We start from the raw sequence: 9,259 nt of genomic DNA, 5'->3' as shown, positions 1-9,259 counted from the left end.
GTGCTCACATAACTAACTGAACTTTTATTTTAAACTTATGTAGTTTATGCTTTTCTTAAAGGTGCTGTACAGCATCAGACTACTTGTGATTTGCCCCTTTACACAACAGGGTGGTTTCACTGGAGAAATTCATCCTAAGTACCCTGATAAAGCATGTTAGAGCCACATGCAGGATTCAAATCTGAGTTTTCTAGGTGTGAGGCAGCAGCTCTAACCACTATGCCCCTTGCTTTCCTTGGGTTGTAATGTTGCTTGGAAACAGGGTGGCACTGTAGTGTAGCAAGAAGTGCTTCTCTTGGAATATTACTTTGAATCCAGCTCTCTGTGTATGTTTTGCATGTTTTCCTTGCATCCATGTTAGTTTTCTCCAGGTGCTCTGGTTTCCTCCCACAGGCCATAGACATGTGTTTCAAGTGAACTGGTGGCTCTAAATTGCCCTTAGTATGTGTGTGTGTGTGTGTGTGTGTGTGTGTGTGTGTGTGTGTTCTAATTAAGAGCCTTTAGGTTCGAACTCTTCAGCGCTATGCTGAACATATCCTTGCTGTGGAGTGGAATCCCACCCAGTGTGTTCCTGGCCTCACACCCATGCCTGTTCTGGGATAGGCACCGGTCCACCATGACCCTGGATTGGACAACTGGTTTTTGGTAATGGCTGGATGCTTTGAAATAAGGGGAATTTAAACAATTAGGCATTCGGTGATACTTATGAATCCAGCATGAGTCCATATTTAAATTTGAGAACTTTCTGAAAGTACAAATATGATGCAAGTATTTGGTAAAAAACACAGATTATTTGCATCCTGGTTGTGTGGTCATAGTTACACTCATGTAGATGTTCAGTCGAGTCAGATCAGGCACTGAACGAAAAGGTGCAAACCTACCTCTGCAGACTGTTACATGTGTTCGTGTCCATGCTGATCCTTCCAGGCTAAGGTTAGGGGTCAGCTGAGCAGGCGCTGGTCTGGGAACAAAGCCGCATGCTTCTCCCAAGGTATAGCCTCCATCCTGCAAGGTGCCATGGGGGGCTGGTGTGAAGGTGGGAGCACTGCACCGATCACACCTCCCCAGTCAGCCCAGAGGTGTGACAGGAGAGAGTGTGAAGGCTTGGGTCACACTGCGACACACACTGCCTGGCCAAGAGTGAACAGTGACCCAGGACTAAGGTCACACTGATGTCAAAAAGTCACTCAAGTACAGTACATGCGCCATTCATTACCACTTATCATCTTAATAAGCAACCAACTGTTTTCATTACATGATCATAAGCAGATCTCTGCTGTATATGTACTATCCTCCTCTGACATTTTTGAGCATATACACACATCATGATGTGTCTGTTCTATTACCACCCATAACAGGATTACGTGGGAAACATAATACAGTATGTTACCATGACAACAGCACAGGAAAACACGTAAGGTCCATTAGCACAGTTTTGAAAAGTATTTCACCACTGGAAATTGCAGGTGACCAGAAACATACGCAGTTTACATATTTTTGTTATGCAGTCGATGAGCCTAAATATAGGACAGTGTCCTCTGGTGGCCTTGACACCTTACTGTTCCAATCTACCGTGTGTTTATTTGTATTTGTTTGGAGGTCACAGTACACCTGAGGGTTGTGACCGATGTGTGTGGGTGGAGCCGGGTCAACCACCAGGTTCTGTAGGTGCTGATCTGCGAATGCTGGCCAGTGGTTCGGTGGGGCGTGTCTCCTGGGGTCGACACTTGGTCTAACAAGCTGCTAGAAGAGAGTCGGTGAGGAAGAGGGGCAGTGCAGGTGCGATGAAGTGTGCCTGTAGAAGTGTGGCTGGCCTGGGGGGGGTAGTGGGGTGGGGTGTTGCCAGGCTAACACCTCTCCAGTCAGTCCAGAGGTGTGAGGCCTTCCCAGGGATGTGAATGATGGGGTCACACTGTAGCACATGCAACCTGGTCAAGAGTGAACGCTGACCCAGGACTGGGGTCACACGGCTGCCAAAGAAACACTCGTATCTATTTATTCATGTAGTTGATGCTAAAGTGACTTAGAATGATTTACCCATTTTTACAGCTGAGTAATTTTTACCATAGTAATTCAAGCTAAGTAACATCATCAAGGGTATTAAATCAGGAGATAGGATTCAAAAATGTGACCTTCATACAGAGACTCTACACAACTCTGTGTGTGTGTGTTTATATGCAGTTATTTATATTCATACTTACTGCTTATGGATTTAGAGAAAGACTCATGATGATAATCAAAGCACCACGTTGTTCTCCGCTCATTACTAAAGTAGCTGTGAGTGTGTGTGGGAGTAAGGATCCAATGGTAAGATGATAATGACAGGCATGATGTTGGTTTTTGTCTATGTAGCTGTCAGAAGACCTGGACAGAAATGCATCTGAAAGAGACCCTTCTTGAATAGAGAAAGGGATTTATCAGTTCTGAGGGGCAGAGGGAGGTCATTCCACCACGTTGGAGCCTAAACTGAGACTTCTGAATTTGGACCATTCCGAACTGAACAAATGGGACCCACAGAAGAGGGGGCACACCGCTCCTGTTGGAGTGCAGGGAATGACCTTTTGCCAGGACACGGATGGAGAATCATACACGTATAGGACCTGATAGAGAGATGCTTGATATGAGTTGATGGTGTAGTGGCTAGTGCCTTGGGATCCGAAGGTTGCTGGTTCCATCCCAACCTCCTGTAGTACCCTTTAGCAAGGTAAAATTACCCAGCTGTATGAGTAGGTAAGTAATTGTAACCTTAACCCTACATTTTGGAGAAAAGCATCAGAGAAGTCTAATTATTATCCAGGACAAAGAACTGTGAAAATTCCAAGCAGCCGCTGTCCCATGGAGACCACAGGGTAAAAACCTGGCCCCTGGAAGGATGCCCTTCTGTAAAAAATGATGGTTATTCCTTTTATGATGTTCCTTCACTGCACTTGTATCAGCAGAGCACCTCTGTGAGTAATAATCATTCAGCCTGTGACACCCAGGGTAAAGTTTCGCAAACTATCCTAACAGGGACTGATCTGGAGTATAATCATTTCTAAAGTTAGTCTAAGTCTTCTGTGAGATACCTCATAGTGTCTTTTGCCATTGGAAATTTAGTCACACTAAATATTACTTTTCCCAGCGCATGTGATGGAATGGAAAACTGAGATTAAATTTTTTTAAAAATTAAGGGTAAATTAGCTATTATGAGTAACTTGTCGAGCTTCATTATTCAGTGATGACAGTGTCTCCTGATGGTAGTTAGCGCTGCATTTGTGTTTGTGTATGTTTTGCGTTGGGGTCACAGTTCACCGGGGGGTGATGACCTGTGTCGGTGCCTGGGCCCAGTCGCAGAAAGGTTCCCTAGGTGCTGATGTGGGAACACTGGACCTCGTGTGGCATTTGCAGGGTGTTTCCGCTGCGGGTGACGTTCAGCCTTGCGCGGTGCAGGAGGGGCGGGGGCAGCACGACTCCTACACAATGTGCCTGTTGAAGTGTGACGGCTCGGGGGGAGGGCCGCATTCCCCACCCAGCCCCGGCTGCGTGGTCATTGGACATCATTGCAGGGTGTCCGCTGGACCGTAATTCCTCATTGCGCGGTCCAGATCCACCTCTGTGGTTCAGAGACACACAGCGTTTGGCTTTCTCTGCACACACAATTGTCTAAAGGTAGGAAGAAGATCCAGATTAGACTGTTTTTATAATTCAGTTTGAGCCAAAGTGACTTTTGAAGTTAATTACAATGATTTACTCATTTATACGGCTGAGTATTCTAACCTGGTAGACCAGGTTGGAGTACTTTACACACAGGCCTTAGGGACAAGTGATTTCTCAGCTGAAGCTCTACCAATTATATCAGAATAATAAAGATTACTTAGATAGATAGATAGATAGATAGATAGATAGATAGATAGATAGATAGATAGATAGATAGATAGATATGGAAGCAAATGACAGGAGGCTGCAGCAGAACACATACAGCAACACAGTGATGGAAGACACCTTCGATAGTGCTGGAAAAAATAGTCATATTTAGACAAGTATCAAAGAGAGAAATTGAAAAGTGTGCAAATAATAAACAGAAAAGTAGCACTATCAGCTCAGTAGCAGTGGGGCAATAGGAGGTTGGTACCAAGACCGCAGTGAGGGGACTAATTATAGAGACTGATACAGACCTGCTGGACTTTCAATGGGCCACTGCTTTGTGATTTTTAGCAGTTTTTCAGCAGATTTTCCTTGTTTGGAATATTCTGTTATGATTCTCTACACTGCCCCCCTTGCAACATTAAATAATTTAGCGGTTTTTGTGACCAATGCTCCTGCAGTTCAGGCACTGGTTATCTGCATCTTTTCAAGCTCAAAAAAATAAAGTACAGTTTTCCTGACATCTTTCATATTATTATTGGTCACTGCTTTTCAATTTAATATCCACTGAATAACTGCCTACCTACATAAATATGATGCTGTTATCCCAAAATTCAAGTTCCTCTGGTGAAAAGGTTCCAAAAATAAGTTATAATGTTTAGAAATGGGGTTTGTTATGGGCTCTTTGCCAATGACAAGCAAAGGACAAAAATATGTTAGTGGTATTCATTAAAGGGAACTAGTCAGAACACATAGAGAAGGCAGAGATTATACTGCACAAATATTTTACATTTTGTTAAATTCATTATGATTTCATAAAACTTTCGGGTTTAATTGGTTTCTTCGCATCGTTTAGATCTCATGCGATCGAAATTAAACCGTATTGATCTCTGTTCATCCTATTTACGCATGTAACGGAAAGAAATTTGATTTAAAAAAAAAACAAATGAAAGGTGTAAAGTTTTGCAGGAGCTTCCAGGAAAACGTACAGTTGGGAAAGCGCAGCTTCAAGAATCTGACCCGTGACCAGCGTTTAAAATGCCACACCAAAATAACATTGCGTTACCTGTGAGGTTCGAGAACTACTGCAAGGATCTGAGCCTTCGCCTCACGTTCTGAAGACCAACCTCTTCACAGGACACTTTGCATACATAAGGAAAAGCAATAATGTTTTCTAGTAATAATTTCCAAATACAGCAGTACAGTAGATGCATGTCTTGTAGCGAAACCAACGTCATGAAGAAGAGAGTGTGTCTAATGAGAATTACTGCAGCTGCAGTTATGGCAGCAAGTGTGTGTTTACTGGTCACAGTTCACCTGGAGGTTGTGGACCCATGTCAGAGACTGTGCCTCTAGGTGCTGATCCGGGACCTCGGACCCATGGCTGAGAGCCATAGCATGTGTGTTCCTCCTCGAGGTGAAAACTCCCCTAACAAGGGTCTTGAAGAGGCTGGAGGGAGGCGGCTAAGGTGCTATAGAGTTTGCCTGTGGAAGTGCGAGGCGGGATGGGTGTGGGTCACCGGTGGGTGCGAACAGTGGGGGTCACACTGTGGCACATGCAGTCTGGTGAAGAGTGAACACTGACCCAGAATGGGGTCATGCTGGTGTCGCCAGCACGCGCGCACATACGGTGCTCCTGTGAATCAAAATGACTCAGTCAAAATGCCACAATTAAAATAACAGTCCTATTAATTATATGAGCTCTCTGTAAGCACTACAACTGCATGCCAGGTCCTCAGTGGGTTATATGGGGTAACAACGTAGCCCACGTGACCCCTCACTTTAGCCATAAGGGTCCTGTCTGGATCCCAGCTTGACTCTGACGGTAACCCATATGTGCGGTCCATGTGGGGTCCATGCGGAGGCTGGAGTTAAAACTTGAGTTGCCCATTTGTATCACATATGGGGCACAACTCAACATGTATACTGGGAGCATGTATTATAGCTGGCTAGCAAACATGATTGCTAAAGAAGGGTTTGCGGTCTCCTTGGTTACCAAGTGTTTGGGGATGGTAACTGTGGAATTTTGGAGACTACAATATTAGTACCTATATTTCTGCTATGTAGGTGTTAAATGAATTCAGCATGATTTGAAGTTGTAGGATGAACAACATATTTCACATGTATAGTTAACACTTCAGCTGCATTCTTTCACAGTGTATAGCCGTACGAAGGAATTTTTGGCTGTTTGTACAGCAAAATGATTTTTAATGGCAGTCAGGTTAAGAGTGTTTAAAGAGTACTCTGGCAGACAGTTGGCTGGGTTTGGAGCATGCAACCTTATGGTCACAAGGTAAGTTTTTAAATAATTTTGAAAGTCTGTTGTTAGTAGTTATTACAAAATAAAAATTGCTCCAAGACTCTAGTAGAAAAATTGCTAATATATTAAAATAAGTATAAAAGGGACTGAAGCATGTTGGCATGTATTTCTTCCATAAGTGTGAGAGGAGATCTACTGTTGGTTCAAAGCTTTTCTTTGCAACTTAAAGTAGTGGAGGGGTGACACAATGGTCAAGTCTGTTGTCTTATCTAAAGGTTGCTGGGTGAAATCCAACTTCTCTTACAGTACGCTTAACCAAGGTAAAGTGAGAGTAAGAATACTCTGCAACTGTATATAATGTGGGGGGCGTGGTGGCGCAGTGGGTTGGACCAGGTCCTGCTCTCCAGTGGGTCTGGGGTTCGAGTCCCGCTTGGGGTGCCTTGCAATGGACTGGCGTCCCATCCTGGGTGCGTCCCCTCCCCCTCTGGCCTTACGCCCTGTGTTGCCGGGTAGGCTCTGGTTCCCCGTATGGGACAAGCGGTTCAGAAATGTGTGCGTGTGTGTGTATATAATGTGGTAAAACAATTTGTTTTTGTTTGTAAATCGTTTCGGATAAAAGCAAATTCCCCAATAATAATAATAATAATAATAATAATAATAATAATGTATAGCTAGACATATGTTGGACACTTTAGTGAAACGACACGTGTGTAAAGCGTTGTGCTATGACCACCATCAGTTGGAGACGGACAAAAAACTAATTTGTCTCATGATGAGGACCATACTCACAATTTCATGCTTGTTCTTTGCTCTCCTGTAGCACATTACTAGTGTAGGGAACACGAACAGAACTAGGAAAGAGGAGGAATGTACTCCTAAAAATCATTTGTTGAATAGTACTGGGCCTTTTATCCCAATATTTTGCCAAAATAATCTTTTTAAAAACTGAGAAAGTGCAAAAGCAGTTGTAGTGTTATGAGTTACCCCAACGTAGCCCTGAGAAGTAGGTTTTACCTCATTTTGGGAGGGCACACCAGTACCCCCCAGAGAGATAATCACAAAACCAGGTGTTTTTCATTTTAAAAGTGGCTGGGAGCCTATTCCCTGCAGACGCTATGAACGCAGATTAAGTGCAACGTGAGCGCATGGCTTTCAGGACCAAGGAAAGCAGACTGCGCACTGGAGGTGGGGGGTGCACTCTGTAGCAAATGTGACATGAGCTCAGCCCCCCCTTTCCCACCAAAATGGGCTTATCAGCTGGGAAGGCCTCCCCTCCCCCCCTCTTTGTTTTTACAGGCCCGCATTTCGGGCTCGAGACATTTGGGACTCCAGCGAACTTTTGCCTGGGAGCCACAACACAATTTGTGGAAGATGATAAATGCAGATCCACCAAACTGTGTTTGTCCTTGAACCACTGACATCGTCCCCAACCAACACACATTTAAAATGCTAAGTAAACATTGCGTATAAAGAGTTAAGATGCCTTTCAGCTCACAGCTTTTGTCTTTACACTATTTTCGCACATTTCATGTTTCGCCTATTCTATACAAAAAAAGTGTGAAGCATTTAGACTGCCAAGCATTAGCTCATAATAGCATCAAAGTATAAATATGAAATAAACTGATTTGACTGGACCATGTCATAACATAAAGAAAGAAATCACCGGACAACACCTTGTGTTTTCTTTCTTTATGTCCTTATAATTTATAATTTCTGTCTTAGGCTGCTGGGAGGATTCACAGAGTAAGAATTTCATTCTATGGTGTAACAGACTGTTTACTGTACATATAATAATAAACTCTTGAATCTTGAATCTTGTAAAGACACTTCTGATGTGGCACTTACTCATTATCAGTTACCAGATCTTTCAAGACCATTCCAAGATTGTTATACTAAACTGATTTATCATTTGTAGAAACAGAAAAGAAATATATAATGATTTTATTCCACTCAAATAAAAGTGGGAGCACAGTTTCTCTGACACTGATCAATCATTGTAACATGACAGATGGGATCAGATAAACACATATAATTGCACATCTCATAAATGCAAACACCACACAGAGTCTCAAACGGTTTATAAATGTCAAATAAGTTCAAATGCATTCAAATGGACTGAATTAACTATTCACTTACGTATTAATTAATTAAGGTTATTAATCAGTCATTTGCTTTTAATTTTGTAGACCTACAATTCACCCCTGCAATCCAGTTTATGTGAGATTTTTAATCTAATTTAATAATTTGGCTCTAAACCAAATTAATTGCTTCAATTTTCTCTAATTATACATATTTTAGTCCTTTGCTTTTCCAGAAATTTTACAGATATTCATTGCCATTTTCAGTGTGATTTATTAAGAAATACATCTCATTAGCCTATAGGATCAATATATTGCAAATATATTAACTCCTACAAATACAAGAATGTGAGGAACTTAGAAACTTGAAACGAATGCAGCTGTGGGGGGTGCGGTGGTGCAGTGAGTTTGGCCGGGTCCTGCTCTCCGGTGGGTCTGGGGTTCGAGTCCGTCTTGGGGTGCGTTGTGTCGGACTGGCATCCCGTCCTGAGTGTTTCCCCTCCAGCCTTACGCCCTGTGTTGCCAGGTTAGGCTCCGGCTCCCTGCAGTTTCAGACAGTGTGTGTGTGTGTGTGTGTGTGTGTGTGTGTGTGTGTGTGTGTGTGTGTGTGTGAAATGAATGCAGGTTCTGTATCAACACTTCACTGAAGACACAGCAGTAAATTAAGATCATCAATCAGCTGCATACATTTTGTTTTGTAAGTCGATCTATAATTCATTCCAGTAGTCAGGCTCAAACGCTGTTTTTCCGCTCAAATTTGTCTAAATACACCACATATTTCTGGCCAGTTCTGCACCTTTCCGATAGCATTGCCACAGTGTGTTGTCTGCATTGATGCAATTTGTGAAGAAAAACATCTCATTAGTCCACCGAGGCCCACTGAGGAGGCGGTAGTGCTAAAATAGTAATTAAGTGAGACTGTTAATCCAAAAAGCCCATACACACACTGGCCCTACTTGGAGTGTGTGTGACACTCCTGACAGATTGCTTTAGCACAGACCAGTAAAGCGATGGGGCAATAATACACTACAAATCCAAAATTACCATTATTTCTGTACTCACATGGCATGACAACACG

Source organism: Scleropages formosus, chromosome 14 (assembly GCF_900964775.1).
Source record: "Scleropages formosus chromosome 14, fSclFor1.1, whole genome shotgun sequence".
NCBI classification, from domain to species: domain Eukaryota; kingdom Metazoa; phylum Chordata; class Actinopteri; order Osteoglossiformes; family Osteoglossidae; genus Scleropages; species Scleropages formosus.
Note: the sequence above shows the minus strand (reverse complement) of the source record.